Source organism: Oncorhynchus mykiss, chromosome 16 (genome assembly GCF_013265735.2).
Source record: "Oncorhynchus mykiss isolate Arlee chromosome 16, USDA_OmykA_1.1, whole genome shotgun sequence".
Classification (NCBI taxonomy): Eukaryota; Metazoa; Chordata; class Actinopteri; order Salmoniformes; family Salmonidae; genus Oncorhynchus; species Oncorhynchus mykiss.
Genome location: NC_048580.1, coordinates 14,943,849 through 14,961,084, shown reverse-complemented (window position 1 = coordinate 14,961,084; position 17,236 = coordinate 14,943,849).

The following is a 17,236-nucleotide window of genomic DNA, read 5'->3' as shown; positions in this document are numbered from 1 at the left end:
ACAGCAAGGAGTCATCATGCCAGGTAGTCCTGAGGCATGGTCCTAGGGCTCAGGTCCTCCGAGAGAGAGAGAGAAAGAAAGAAAGAGAGAAAGAGAGAATTAGAGAGAGCATACTTAAATTCACACAGGACACCGGATAAGACAGGAGAAATACTCCAGTCTTCAGTCAAGACTTAATGAAAAATGTTTAGTTGTGAAAACATGTTACTAATGTTCCCGAACAGATTTCACTTTGTTTCCAAAATGTTGCACTGGTTAGCTGCAGGGACAGGTTTGGAGAGCAAATGGCATATAGAGTTTGGGCAGAAGATCACCCGTTGAGCAGCAGGAGGCTGCATGCTCTTCAAACAGTGACACACTGTAAGTGTTACAAACTCAGACATTTCTATATGCAATCCTGTGTGAAAGCAGAGTTTTGATGGTTGCCACTAAAAAGAGGAGGATCCTAGCTGCTACAATATGTACAGTGCCTTGCGAAGGTATTCGGCCCCCTTGAACTTTGCGACCTTTTGCCACATTTCAGGCTTCAAACATAAAGATATAAAAAAAAAGAAATGTATTTTTTGTGAAGAATCAACAACAAGTGGGACACAATCATGAAGTGGAACAACATTTATTGGATATTTCAAACTTTTTTAACAAATCAAAAACTGAAAAATTGGGCGTGCAAAATTATTCAGCCCCTTTACTTTCAGTGCAGCAAACTCTCTCCAGAAGTTCAGTGAGGATCTCTGAATGATACAATGTTGACCTAAATGACTAATGATGATAAATACAATCAACCTGTGTGTAATCAAGTCTCCGTATAAATGCACCTGCACTGTGATAGTCTCAGAGGTCCGTTAAAAGCGCAGAGAGCATCATGAAGAACAAGGAACACACCAGGCAGGTCCGAGATACTGTTGTGAAGAAGTTTAAAGCCGGATTTGGATACAAAAAGATTTCCCAAGCTTTAAACATCCCAAGGAGCACTGCGCAAGCGATAATATTGAAATGGAAGGAGTATCAGACCACTGCAAATCTACCAAGACCTGGCCGTCCCTCTAAACTTTCAGCTCATACAAGGAGAAGACTGATCAGAGATGCAGCCAAGAGGCCCATGATCACTCTGGATGAACTGCAGAGATCTACAGCTGAGGTGGGAGACTCTGTCCATAGGACAACAATCAGTCGTATATTGCACAAATCTGGCCTTTATGGAAGAGTGGCAAGAAGAAAGCCATTTCTTAAAGATATCCATAAAATGTGTCATTTAAAGTTTGCCACAAGCCACCTGGGAGACACACCAAACATGTGGAAGAAGGTGCTCTGGTCAGATGAAACCAAAATGGAATTTTTTGGCAACAATGCAAAACGTTATGTTTGGCGTAAAAGCAACACAGCTCATCACCCTGAACACACCATCCCCACTGTCAAACATGGTGGTGGCAGCATCATGGTTTGGGCCTGCTTTTCTTCAGCAGAGACAGGGAAGATGGTTAAAATTGATGGGAAGATGGATGGAGCCAAATACAGGACCATTCTGGAAGAAAACCTGATGGAGTCTGCAAAAGACCTGAGACTGGGACGGAGATTTGTCTTCCAACAACACAATGATCCAAAACATAAAGCAAAATCTACAATGGAATGGTTCAAAAATAAACATATCCAGGTGTTAGAATGGCCAAGTCAAAGTCCAGACCTGAATCCAATCGAGAATCTGTGGAAAGAACTGAAAACTGCTGTTCACAAATGCTCTCCCTCCAACCTCACTGAGCTCGAGCTGTTTTGCAAGTAGGAATGGGAAAAAATGTCAGTCTCTCGATGTGCAAAACTGATAGAGACATACCCCAAGCGACTTACAGCTGTAATCGCAGCAAAAGGTGGCGCTACAAAGTATTAACTTAAGGGGGCTGAATAATTTTGCACGCCCAATTTTTCAGTTTTTGATTTGTTAAAAAAGTTTGAAATATCCAATAAATGTCTTTCCACTTCATGATTGTGTCCCACTTGTTGTTGATTCTTCACAAAAAAAGACATATCTTTTTTTTATATCTTTATGTTTGAAGCCTGAAATGTGGCAAAAGGTCGCAAAGTTCAAGGGGGCCGAATACTTTCGCAAGGCACTGTATTTCTCAGCCGCTAACCAGAGTAGTCATGTTTTTGACGAATGAACCGTAGGAAAACGGATTCAATTGTATTACACTTTTTTTTTGCTGCCCCTGTTCCTGCCCATTTGATGATGGGCCTTTTTAAATCTAAACACATTTGACATATTAGTAACGACAAGATTGAATTGAGAATAGTCTGACGGGTGAAAATATGTTGAACAGCTTGTGTGCAGCCTGAGGGAAGGAACAGAGCAGACTTTTTTTGCTACTTTTTCAAATCCCATAGTGACATCATGCAGTCCGTATATGTTTTGATTTCTAAGACATTCTAAGGTTTGTGTCGTTCACAACTAAAGTTACCAAACAACTCTAAATCTAGCATATAGGATCTATTTCAAATGATCACTTTTATGCTCAACATAGCCATAACAAACATAATTTCTATTTCATTCAGTTCAATTATATTCTTCTTACTATATAATCATATAAAATAAAATAATAGCACGGGACTTATAAGCATATCTTGTCTGCTAAATAAATTAGCCTACAGCCTATGGCATGGTGCATAGCCAGATAACATACAGTAGGCCAACTCCTATTCTGTTCTCCTGAAATACATTTTCTTCATGTCATAATGTTTCTTTAGACCTGAATAAAATAAATAAGGGATTTATTGTGATGGTGTATTTTAAATTGATTTCTTAAACTTTCTTAAATGTAGATGTTCCAAACGACTTGTATGTGTGGAAGCCTGGAGATGTCAATCATGTTTATGTTAGTTAACGGTCAATTACCGTGAGACCGGCAGTCATTTGTATGACATTAACCGGCTGACAAAATGTCATGACAGCCACAGCTTTATCTGTCTGGCCCAGCTAGGCACAGGGCAGAAGTAATGATAACTCAATTGTGTGTTAGGCTCTCTGACCCCCAGCTCTATGAGCCTATAGTCCAGTGCCCTCAGCTTTATGTGCGCTGTGGGACTGTCACTGTGCACTCTGAACCATAGATATAACGGTTATGAGCTCAGGTCCAGTGTGGCGGCGCCCCCAGTGAACTGGAGGATCAAGGAGACACACATGAACACACTTACACTTGCACACACACGCAGTAGTGCATGTATGCAGATGCATGTGCACACACACACACACACACACACACACACACACACACACACACACACACACACACACACACACACACACACACACACTGTGCCGTGGGGAGTCAGGGTTATCCTCTGGGACAACCTAGTCATCTAGGCAGGCTCTGTGGTCACGTCCTTAATCTCCTTTCTCTTGATTTCTCTAGCGCTGTAATTCTTTGTCACTCTGCACCACAACTTTTTCCTCTCCCCTCCCTCTCTTTTCTCTCCCCTCCCTCTGTTGTTCTCTTATCTTCCTCTCTTCCCCTGGGCTAGCAGGTTGATAAAGAAGTCCCAGAGGTTTGGAATAATCTACTGCTGTATGCGGTTAAAAGAGAAAATACTGCTTCAGTGAAAAAGGGAAGAGGAAATAGTGTTTTGGTTAGGAGATCAAGAGGATGCCGTTGACCTTTTGCTAAAACAGCGATACTTTGGCGTGGTGGAGGGGGAGGGGGAACATTACAAATACAGCATGATTCATTTTGATAACAGAATTATATAAAGTGTCTTTTCAAAGTGCATGAATGCTAATATCTCCATTGGAAAGGATCTGAGCGGAGCAGAGCGGAGCAGTGGGCCCACTCCACTGGCTTTCTTCAGAGAGACAGAGAGAGAAGTTGGCAGGTTTGATGAAAGAATGAGGAGGGGGGAGAGGGGAGGAGGGGGGGGGGGGGTGTCTCTGTGCAGCTTGCAGGCTGAGGCTGGCTGAGTGCTGCAGGCTGGAGTGGGAGGAGGGAGCCTCAGCCTCTCTATGTGGGTTTCAGATGCAAAGGCTGTTGTGCTGCAGTCAGTGTGTTGTGCAGGTAGCAAGTAGAAAGGGTCAGGAGTGTTTCCTAGCTACGTGACCTGAATAGCATTATACCACACTCTAACTCTGACTTGCCTAGTTAAATAAAGGTTAAATAACATAAAATAAAAAAATAAAAACTAAGGCCCTTGGTCAGGTTGCATGATCAGGAAAGATTCCTGGCTCCAGTTACAAGGGACAGTGGTGGCCACTGCAGATGCAGTAAGTGAAAACACAATCTAACGGGATAGCTAGCTAACATAATGTCACAAAGCATGATTCCCTAGCCAGTTAACTTTCATTCTGAAATAACCTCATATTTCCCAGTTAGTCAGATGTTAGTTTAGAAGGACTTGAGATTGGCATGGGCGGTAACTAGCTAGCAAGCTACCAGCTAGCTATAGTTAGCTGCTTATAAAAGGTAGATGACTGGTTCAGTGGACGAAAAAAATCGTCCACATTGTTTCTCAATGTTTCTCAAAATTACTGTAGCTGGCTAATTAATTTGATTATGCTTTGTGATATCTACGATTTTATGCTGTTTTAATCCACACAACATGTCGCCCCCCCCCCCACCTACAGTAGAACATGATGATTATCATGAACGGAAACAATCAAATTGGCCAGCCACTGTCATGCTTTTTTATCCTACCAGATCCGTGAGGAGAAGGTTCTAGCTAGTGTATACGTCTGTCCTTGGACTCTTGTTGGATGTATTTGTTCGGTTTATCGGGTCCCAGGCTCCCAAGACTGTTAGGATTATTCATTTACAAGTTAATGACAATCAGCTTTTTGCTTTAGTGCCCTCTGTACCTGACAGAGCAGATCTAGTCTCACGTGAGGAAGTAAACCGTCTGACGCCGAGAGACTGATTGCGATGGAGACTAGAACAGACCCAGAGGTTCTGAATGAACCGATGCACATTTGAGCACCCCAGGACTGTCCATTTACTTGGTGCTGTTATAATTTATGCACTCCCCCCCCCCCACCATAGCAAATAGCTGACAAAACAATCCAAGCAATGTGCGCATGGCCTATGTGCCAGCGGAGCTGCTGCTGGCAGAATAGTAACTGAACCGCTTGTTTTGAACTATATATTTTTGAAACAGGAAAATGTACACATTTATCGCACCTTTAGGATAATTTAAAACATTATATAATTTGGATTTAATTTGAAATAAAAGTATATTTCCTTTTTTGGGGGGGACCAATCACATTAAGTGGAGTGCCGCCTCTAACGCCCTAATGGGTGGGCCGCCACTGATAAGGGATATGATTGGGACTCCGTAGGCTACAATTTGTTGTTCAACGTTTGGCGGAATCTAACAAGTTGGTTTCGGTAACACTCCATTACTGTCATAGTGATGGTAGGATTCATCTTTCTTCCCTGGTTCAATACAGTAGTTTGGGTCAAGATTCCGTTAGTTTCTTATCCCCCCTAATGTGCCCTAAATTTTCTGACCCATCGTTCTCCGCTGTTGTGCAGGACAATCTCTTCCTCCAGTCAGTGTTAGATCTGTATTGGGATGCAAGTGTATAGTGTGTTGGGATGCGGCTCTCGTCTTTGGCCGTTGCCCACTGTTCCACACATTGAGCAATAAAAGAGGTTCCACAGGGAACATGAGCGTAATATTAATAATGCAGTGTGTCGCACTGAAATGTGTCCCTAGGCTCTCCAACACCAGGCACGCAGTGTTCTCCTGAAATGTGCACTCCCATCAGCCCACTGAGCCTTCAGAACAATGATGGACACAGAGAGGACAGCTCAGGGATGTTCCCACTCCTGTAGATATACGTACAGAATTTTTTTTACCGAAAAGTTTTCCATTTAAAAAAATATTTGAAATCGAAGGGGAAGGGAGGAAGGACCATGAAAGACTGTTTCTTATTGCCGATGTTTGAGAAGTTGAACATAAATAATTGCTTGGCTAGTCTCACAGACTAACACCAGTACTCCCCCTTATCACACTATAAGTTAAAATAAGTATGAACAATCGTGGACTCTGACAGTGGACAGTTCCAAACACACAAAAGCCATAATACCTTATTAGAGTAAGAAATATGCATATTATTGACATGTAGAAAATGGCAGTTGTCTCCTCATATATGAGTACAACAGAGACTAAATGAATCATAGTAAGGCAAACTTGCTTTCGGCAAGGCTTTGTTTTTACAGCAGCATTTCTTAAACCGGAGCGCACTCTTCCTTTGCAGTGGGTTTGTTTTCCTTTTGCCTGTCCCTTCCAGTTGCAGATGACATTCAGTTTTTTTCTCCATCACTTTGTTAGCATTCAGCTCAGTAAATGTATCACTCGCAGCAGGTCGGTAATAGCCACACCAGCTCTCTACACACATGAATGAAAAAGTACACACACACACACACACACACTTACACACACACACACACACACACACACACACACACACACCACCTCCTCTTAGCCCCGTGCCTGTTTCTCTATGCTGTAAGATTTGGTAGTGACTGTGGAGAGGGACTGACGACCTGTCAATCTGACGCGCACACACACACACACACACACACACACACACACACACACACACACACACACACACACACACACACACACACACACACACACACACACACACACACACACACACACACACACACACACACACACACACACACACTTCACTGCTTAGACTGTCACAGAACTCCACACTCTCCCAGGGCAGGTGTAACTAATGCAGGAGGCTACCATGGCGAGACTGTGTGTTCAGAGAGACTACTGGAAGATTGTCACAGATTGTGTTCAGAGCAGGGAGGCTGCTCTGTTGGATATCTCTGATTCCTCTATCCATAGTCTTCCACATTCCTACCTTTCATTCCCCAGGGAAGTATTAAGTATTTAGTAGGATCCCCAATTAGCTGTTGCCAAGGCAGCAGCTACTGTTCCTGGGATTCAAACAGGAAACAACACAACAAACAAAATACATAATATACATAAATATACCATACACATTTATATTACAATTTAGCCATTCAGCAGAATCTTCCATCCAGAGCGACCTTCAGCTAGTGCATTCATCTTAAGATAGACAGACGAGACAACCACATATCACAGTCGTATCCCAACCACGTATCACATGCATAAAACAATACATAATACAATACAAAATGCATACAAATTGTCTGTGTCTCAGTACCTGTCATGCTGTAAGGTGTTATTTTATCTGTTTTTATTGCTAGTTTGAGTTACCTGGGGTGGCAGAGAGTTATATTTAGTCATGGCTCTATTTACATTTTTTTTCGATTGCTAAACGACAGTGGACACAACTGGAGTCACATGTGCAAAACTCTAACTACAGTCTGCACAGCAGCAGTTCATGTGGACCAAACTCTAGTTCGTTTTTCATTGCTTGTACACAGTTTTCAAAACTCTACACACTTATCCCATGACTTTAACCACAACCTGCACAACACTGTGGATTTACAGCACTTTGTTCAAATGCTAACACACTGCTGTCAAAACTGTGAACCACACATTCAAAACGGAATAGATTTCAGCCTTGTGCCTTTCAAACACTGCTGATTGCAATTTCAGCTGAAAGGCTAAGCAGGTGTCTTGTTTTAGACTTGTTAGTGAACACACACACATATTACAGTATATATAGGTAGAGCTCAGAAAGACTCATTTTGGAAATGGAACAAGGAAGATGGGTTCGTGGAGGGAGAAGGGTGGCAGGGAGATGGTGGATGCGTGGAGGAAGACAAAGAAGACAAAGAGCTGTTATTTCAGATGAAATAAGGGCTACACTTATGGACCATGTCGTGAACCATGGTCTCTCATTGAGAGAGGCAGGGTTGAGGGTGCAACCCAATCTGCAAAGATCCACAGTGGCATCTGTAATGCGAATTTTACATCATGCAAACAGGTGAGAGTTACATCCTTACAGTAAATGAAAACATTACAGGAATCTATTTTGTATTGCAATTATAGAATATTTACACAGATATATATTACAGTAAGTTTGACTGTAAAATATATTTTTACAACAGGACCCAAAGGCTGCCCCCAACAGGGGGAAGAGGAAAAATATTTTCAGATGCGCAGGAAAATGCTATTGTTGACATGGTTGTTGTCAACAATGCAATAAAACTGCGGGAGATTCAAGATAGAGTGCTGGCTGATAATGATATATTTGAAAATGTTAATTCTGTCAGCACAACAACTATTGCTCGAGTTCTAAAGAAACACCAAGTTACAATGAAACAGTTATACACTGTACCATTCGAGAGAAACAGTGAACGGGTAAAAGAGCAAAGATACCAATATGTCCAGGTAAGACGTCTGAGGTTACGTACACAGCTGTACAAAATATTTACAGTAAAAAAAAAACACTAGCATTTCTACAGTAAAACTGTGCACTTACTGTTTTTCAGAGAGTAATGGAGGTGGAAGCACTGGAAAGACCACATTCATTTGTATTTATCGATGAAGCTGGATTTAACCTTGCCAAAACACGGCGCAGAGGAAGGAATGTTATAGGTCAAAGGGCCACTGTAGAAGTTCCAGGCCAAAGGGGGGGAAATATCACCATGTGTGCAGCAATGGCCAATGATGGTTTGCTTCTCAACACACCACTCATTGGCCCATACAACACAGAAAGGCTTATAGCTTTCCTAGAACAGCTCTATGCTCAGCTAGTGCCAGCAGAACAGGGGGAGCCAGTAAGAAACCCCCAAGTTTTTGTCATAGTTTGCGATAACGTTGCTTTCACCACTCTGCAGCTGTCACAGATTGGTTTGCAGCACATCACAGATTTATGGTTTTGTACCTGCCTGCATATTCACCCTTCCTCAACCCAATAGAGGAGTTTTTCTCTGCCTGGAGGTGGAAAGTGTTTGGTCACCACCCACATGACCAAATGTCTCTTTTGGAAGCCATGCGTGCCGGATGTGAGGACACGAGTCCAGAGGACTGCCAGGGATGGATAAGGCACTCCAGAAGGTTCTTCCCCAGGTGCATGGCAAGAGAAAACATTAGATGTGATGTTGAAGAAAACCTGTGGCCTGATGCTAGAGAGAGGCAGGATTAGCCCCTCAATTATTTGTTTGAATTACAGTATGTACTTTTAGTTTCTACCTTTTTTTTCTCATTACTGTAATTCCGTAAATTACTACAGACTATTGAAGCAAACTGCTAATTTTCATTTACCTTAAAGAATTGTTATGTTCTAAAAATTTTAATAAATCATGTGAAAGAATGTCACTATTTTCTTTGAAGAAAATATTACTTTGTATGAAGTCACTGAAATTGTTCAAACTGTAAAGATGAAAAGTTTGTATTTTCTGTATTGGTGTTTGATGCTAGTGTTTTTACTCTCAGTGTGTTCTGAGTGACAGTGTGTGTTATCTCAGTGAGGGTTGTGCATAGTGTTTGGCTGCACTGAGCGTGTTTTGAGCCATGTGTTAAGAGTTGTGTTGCTTGGAATGAGTTTTGCAAGTGATGTGAACTGTTTAGCTCAGGTGACTGTTGGTAGTGCAGACTGTAGTTAGAGTTTTGCACATGTGACTCCAGTTGTGCCCACTGTCGTTTAGCAATCGAAAAAAACTGTAATACTGTGTGTTTCCCAGTCTCTGTTCTGGACCTGGGGACTGTGAAGAGACCTCTGGTTGCATGTCTCGTGTGGTACTGAGGAGTGTCAAAACTGTGTGCCAACTGCTTGAACAGACAGTTCGGTACCTTCTACACATCAACACCTCGCACAAAGACCAATAGTGATACAGTCAATCTCTCCTCAACTTTGAGCCAGGAGAGATTGACGTGCGTGTCATTGACATTCGCTGTCCGAGGACATCTAAGTGGAATACGTGCTAATCTGTTCTGGACCAACTGCAATTTGCCTATGTCCTTCTTTGACGCACCTGACCACACAACTGGTCAGTAGTCCAGGTGTGACAAAACCAGGGCCTGTAGGACCTGATTGTTTGACTGAGATATCAAGAAAGCAGAGCAACGACTTATCATGGACAGACCTCTTCCCATTTTAGTAACCATTGAGTCTATATGTTTTGACCATGATAGCTTGCTATCTAGGGTTAAAACCCAGCAGTTTAGTCTCTTCAACTTGCTCAATAGCCACATTACTCCATTATAGATCTAGATGAGAGATTTGTCCCCAAAAATTTGATCCAGTACTTAGCACTGGCCTATTGCTAGTTACCCATTCTAAAACGGACTGGGGCTCTATGTTAAGGGTGTCAGTTATTTATTTTAGTTGCCTCTCTAGCAACTGGAGTTCACCAAAGGTCAACAGTATTTTCACGATAAAATGAACCAATTATATTTCTGCCTGTCTTTGGTGTGTCTTTCCAGATGAGTCACTCTGGCTTGTCAGCAACAGTGTTCTGAAAGCACACACTCCAGGGTCTACAGTATGTTTCAGGAAAACGGAAAACTAGCTGTTATTGGCAGAGAGGTTTGGAACTGTCTTTCTTATTGGTCAATCCACTAATTTACCGCTTGATGATGTCACAAGGCAGGCCAAAACTCCATCCCACCAAAACAGGCTGAAATTTCAGGCGGTCTTTTCAAACAGCTCTTCAAACAGCTCTATATTTTGTTGTTGTTGATCATAATGAATCCAACGATGGATTCTTCTGTTTTCTCTCAGTTTTACTACAGGGCACAGTTCAGCTCTCAGAAGACCTACTTGTACTCCACAGGGGTCAACGATCTTGCTGCCAATGCTAGACAGGCCTATGTGATACTTGGCAAACTCATGTAAACTTGTTATACCAAAGCAGGGAATACAGGAGCATATTCAATTGAACATGGCAACTGGGTTTCTGGAATGAGACAAAACCATTTTTTTTGGCACCAATGCTGCACTCAAGTACTTTAAAGCATGTATTCAATGAAACATTGTTGAGTGAGAAAAAAAGAGAAACTCAAATTAACGTTGATTAGTATTTTCCCGCTGAGGGGGAAGACGTTTGTTTTTGATTTATTCCAATTCAACTTTATTCATCCCCACGGGGGGGCGCTAGATTTGATTGAATATCTCTGTCATTTAGAGATGCTCTAGCTACCAAAGATACAGTACATCAGATGTCTGTGTTTGAACTGAACTGAAATGATGATATAATCTGTAACGGAGAGGTTGAGAGCGAGCGGCGCTAATCAGATGACTACAATGTCTCCTCTCTACTCTAATCTGAGATGACAACACAATGCGCTATTCATTATGTTGTTGCGCAGCTAGCCTCCCAACACAGACTAAATGATCTACAGTTGGACATCTTTTGTCTTAACACTACTAGTGTTGTTCCCAAGGTTTTCCTTTAGGCTTTCAAACCGTGCTACAACTAATCCAGAGTGATGGAGAGTGCTACCAGTGGTGTGAAGTACTTAAGTAAAAATACTTTAAAGTATTACTTAAGTAGTATTTTGGGGTATTATCTGTACTTTACTTTACTTTACTATTTATATTTTTGCTAACTTTTACTTCACTAGATTCCTAAAGAAAATAATATACTTTTTACTCCATACAGTTTCCCTGACATCCAAAAGTACTCGTTACATTTTGAGAGAAAAATGGTCCGATTCACACACTTATCAAGAAAATATCCCTGGTCATCCCTACTCCCTCTGATCTGGTGGACTCACTTAACACAAATGGTTCGTTTGTAAATTATGTCTGAGAGTTAGTGTGCCCCTGGTGATCATCAATAAAAAAAAAATTGTGCCTTCTGGTTTGCTTAAAATAAGGAATTTGAAATGGTTTTACTTTTCATACTTAAGTACATTTTAGCAATTCCATTTACTTTTAATACTTAAGTATATTTAAAACCAAATACTTTTAGACTTTTACTCAAGTAGAATTTAACTGGGTAACTTTCACTTTTACTTGAATTAATTTTAAATTATGGTATCTTCACTTTTACTCAAGCATGACAATTGAATACTTTTTCCACCACTGAGTGCTACAGCTAATCCAGAATGATGGCGAGTGCTACAGCTAATCCAGAATGATGGAGAGTGCTACAGCTAATCCAGAATGATGGAGAGTGCTACAGCTAATCCAGAATGATTTTGAGTGCTACAGCTCATCCAGAATGATTTTGAGTGCTACAGCTCATCCAGAATGATTTTGAGTGCTAAGGCTAATCCAGAGTGATGGAGAGTGCTACAGCTAATCCAGAATGATTTTGAGTGCTACAGCTAATCCAGAATGATTTTGAGTGCTACAGCTCATCCAGAATGATTTTGAGTGGTACAGCTAATCCAGAGTGATGGAGAGTGCTACAGCTAATCTAGAATGATGGCGAGTGGTACAGCTAATCCAGAATGATATCGAGTGCTACAGCTCATCCAGAATGATTTTGAGTGCTACAGCTCATCCAGAATGATTTTGAGTGCTACAGCTAATCCAGAATGATGGAGAGTGCTACAGCTAATCCAGAATGATGAAGAGTGCTACAGCTAATCCAGAACGATGGAGAGTGCTACAGCTCATCCAGAATGATGGAGAGTGCTACAGCTCATCCAGAATGATGGAGAGTGCTACAGCTAATCCAGAGTGATGGAGAGTGCTAAAGCTAATCCACAGTGATGGAGAGTGCTACAGCTAATCCAGAATGATGGAGAGTACTACAGCAAATCCAGAATGATGGAGAGTGCTACAGCAAATCCAGAATGATGGAGAGTGCTACAGCTAATCCAGAATGATGGAGAGTGCTACAGCAAATCCAGAATGATGGAGAGTGCTACAGCTAATCCAGAATGATGGAGAGTGCTGCAGCTAATCCAGAATGATTTTGAGTGCTACAGCTAATCCAGAATGATGGAGAGTGCTACAGCTAATCCAGAATTATTTCGAGTGCTACAGCTAATCCAGAGTGATGGAGAGTGCTACAGCAAATCCAGAATTATTTCGAGTGCTGCAGCTAATCCAGAATGATTTTGAGTGCTACAGCTAATCCAGAGTGATGGAGAGTGCTACAGCTAATCCAGAATAATGGTGAGTGCTACAGCTAATCCAGAATAATGGTGAGTGCTACAGCTAATCCAGAGTGATGGAGAGTGCTACAGCAAATCCACAGTGATGGAGAGTGCTACAGCTAATCCAGAATAATGGTGAGTGCTACAGCTAATCCAGAGTGATGGAGAGTGCTACAGCAAATCCAGAGTGGTGGAGAGTGCTACAGCTAATCCAGAATAATTGTGAGTGCTACAGCTAATCCAGAGTGATGGAGAGTGCTACAGCTAATCCAGAGTGATGGAGAGTGCTACAGCTAATCCAGAATATTGGTGAGTGCTACCGCTAATCCAGAGTGATGGAGAGTGCTACAGCTAATCCAGAGTGATGGAGAGTGCTACAGCAAATCCAGAGTGGTGGAGAGTGCTACAGCTAATCCAGAATAATGGTGAGTGCTACAGCTAATCCAGAGTGATGGAGAGTGCTACAGCTAATCCAGAGTGATGGAGAGTGCTACAGCTAATCCAGAGTGATGGAGAGTGCTACAGCTAATCCAGAATAATGTTGAGTGCTACAGCTAATCCAGAGTGATGGAGAGTGCTACAGCTAATCCAGAGTGATGGAGAGTGCTACCGCTAATCCAGAATAATGGTGAGTGCTACAGCTAATCCAGAGTGATGGAGAGTGCTACAGCTAATCCAGAGTGATGGAGAATGCTACAGCTAATCCAGAATAATGGAGAGTGCTCACTGTTGATTGACATTTAATTGCACATGGAACATGTGCAAGTCATTCCCGAATCCTGACACTGATGCACTAGACTATCTTTAATAAACCCCCGAAACATCCACACAGAGCCAAAAAACAATATGTTAATTAAGTTGGGCTGGGACAATATCAGTATCACAATATTTTTTCCATGGCAAAAATGAAAACACGAAGTCTCTGGTCCTTTAAAAACATGCCTTATGTAAAATATTGTGTGCTATAGTGTGAAAAACAAATGTATATGACCAGTGGTGTAAAGTACTTAAGTACTACTTAAGTCCTTTTTTTGTGGTATCTGCACTAATTTTGGCAATTTTTACTTCACTACATTCCTAAAGAAAATAATGTACTTTTTACTCCATACATTTTCCCTGACACCCACATGCTTAGTTTGTAAAGGATGTCTGAGTGTAGGAGTGTGCCCCTGGCTATCCATAAATAAAAAAACAAGAAAATGGTGCCTTCTGGTTTGCTTAATATTAGGAATTTGAAATCATTTATACTTTTACTTTTCATACTTAAGTATGTTTTAGAAATTACATTTACTTTTGATACTTAAGTGTATTTAAGTATACTTTTACTCAAGTAGAATTTTACTGGGGGACTTTTACATATTCTGTTAAGGTATCTTTACTTTTACTAAAGTATGACAATTGGGTACTTTTTCCACCACTGCATGTGATTGGATGACAATAATGTTTGTTTCCAACATTAGGGCTATTTTCCTAAAGAAGGTAAATCCGCTTCGGGCTTTGCTTCCTTGCCGCGATGCTAACGAGTACGGTGATACTGGTATCGTCCTGGCCCTAGTAATAGGGCTCTTTCATTAAGCCTCATCTCTAAAACAAACAATCACAGGTCTTCAGCAGCTGAAACACACACACACACACACACACACACACACACACACACACACACACACACACACACACACACACACACACACACACACACACACACACACACAAACACACACATACACACACACACACACACACACACACTCCATCACTCTGGATTAGCTGTTATGAAAAGGTAGATTAATAGACGGATATTCAGTCTGATTGAAAATAGTGCTGCAGGGAATGCGTGGGTGTGTGTGTGTGCCTGGTGGTGTGTGCCTGCACATTCATGTGTGTGTGTCATATCCTTGTTCACTCCTCCCCCAGGCACTTTAACTTCCTGCTAGTTCTTGTTGTTGTTTGTTTTGCATTCAGTGTAAAAAAAACAAAGGATTCACGTATTTGCGTAAAGATTTATGAAACATTGGTGGATACGTTTAACTTCAACTGAGTCACAGACAAGGGTTACACTGTAGGCTAACGACATACTTAACAAAATCATAGGGTCTGCTAGGTATCAGGCTCCATAAAAACATGGAATTAACATTGAATTATGCCCCCGCTGTTATGAAATTAGATCATGTATTTTCAACATTTCACCATCATACATTAGTAACTACATACAAATAGATTCTTAATTACATATGGCCATTTGCACAGTTAGCATAGCATGGCACATAGCCTTTAAGGATGGATTGGCTCGTTAAAACAGACAATAATCATTTCACACTTTTGTTTCCTTCTAGTCAATTCAGGAAGTACACCGAAATCCAATTCCATTTCTCTTCAATACTTTTCAATGAGGAAAATCTGAAATTGGAATTTAGAATATGGTTTACTTTCTGAATTAAATGGGATTGAAATGGAATTGTCTGCCTTCTATCCTGATATAGAAGAAGGAAGGAAGCTTCCACCATTCTGGACTGCTTAGTCTGTGGATTAGAACCGGGGACAGAGATGAATGACAGGCTTAGAGTCTGAAAAGGCCCACTCCTCAGGAGCATGCGCAGTGCGAGTTAGCTCCATTTCACACTCTATGGGTGGAAACTTGCTGATCAATCCTGTTCACGTTCCATTTTTCATCTCCCAAATGCAAAATACATCACGGCATCGTCACTGGCAGTGGCACGGTACATTGCATAAATCAATGTCTGCGCTTGTGTATTTGTGCGTGTGTGTGTTTATGTGTCTAGGACACAGGCTCTGAGGTGGTGTGTGTGTGTGTGTGTGTGTGTGTGTGTGTGTGTGTGTGTGTGTGTGTGTTAAGGGGGGGTGGTGGTGTTGTGTTTGTAGTGTGGCCCAGCCCCCAAAGTGACTATTTTAAACTGTAAGCAAGGTTTCCTCTGTGTTGTCATAGGAACACTGCATTATCTCACCAACCCCCTCTTGTAACACCTCTGGGAAGCAGAGGTTCTGTTGTCTTTACATTATGTAGGTCTGATGTCTGATTGGAGGTTAACATTACAGTAATACTATTGGTCAGATGTTATTAAAACATCTTAGATTAATTTATTTCTCTTTGTCCCTGACCAGCTGTGGTGATATAGACTATCTCTCTTTCTCGCTATCCTCCCCATGGACCTTTGGGCATGGCCTTTTAGGCTTTGATTTATTTCTCTCTCCCTCTCTGATCATGCCAAGAATAATGCCTTGTAATGCTAGTATTGTCTTGTAACTTAAGCTTTAACATGCCTTAAATGTGGATCCATTCATTTCACAATTATATTAAATATCTACCTTTTGATATAGACAATTCTTATTCCTATCTTGATTGGCTATTACTGTAACTCAACTATAGTCTCTTGCATATTGCTAAATAATCTTTATGGAGTCAGATATTCAGTTTGTTAACATACACATTTCACAGTCTTATTACGGGTAACATGTGAAGTGTGTATACAGTATATAGTACCAGTCAAACGTTTGGACACAACTACTCAAGAGAAATAACAGCACATCATTACTTTAAGACATGAAGAATCGAAACATTTCAAGAACTTTGTGCAGTGGCAAAAATCATCAAGCACTATGATGGAACTGGCTCTCATGAGGACTGCCACAGGAAAGTAAGACCTAGCGTTACCTTTGCTGAAGAATATTAAGTGCATTAGAGTTACCAGCCTCAGAAATTGCAGCCCAAATAAATGCTTAACTTATTTCAAGTAACAGACACATCTCAACATCAACGGTTCAGAGGAGACTGCGTGAATATGGCCTTCATGGTCAAAATGCTACTAAGAAACCACTACTAAATGACACCAATAATAAGAAGAGACTTGCTTGGGCCAAGAAACACAAGCAATGGACATTAGACTGGTGGAAATCTGTCCTTTGGATGATCTCCCCATGTGTGGTTCCCACCATGAAGCTTGGAGGAGGAGGTGTGATGTTGTGGGGGTGAATTGCTGTTGACACTTGTTTGTGATTTATTTTGAATTCAAGGCACACTTAACCAGCATAGCTACCATAGCATTCTGCAGTGAAACGTCATCCCATCTGGTTTGCACTTAGTGGAAATATAATTTGTTTTTCAACTGGACAATGACTCAACACACCTCCAGGCTGTGTAAGGACAATTTGACCAAGAATGAGATTGATGGAGTGCTGCATCAGATGACCTGGCCTCCACAATCACCCGACCTCAACTCAATTGAGATGG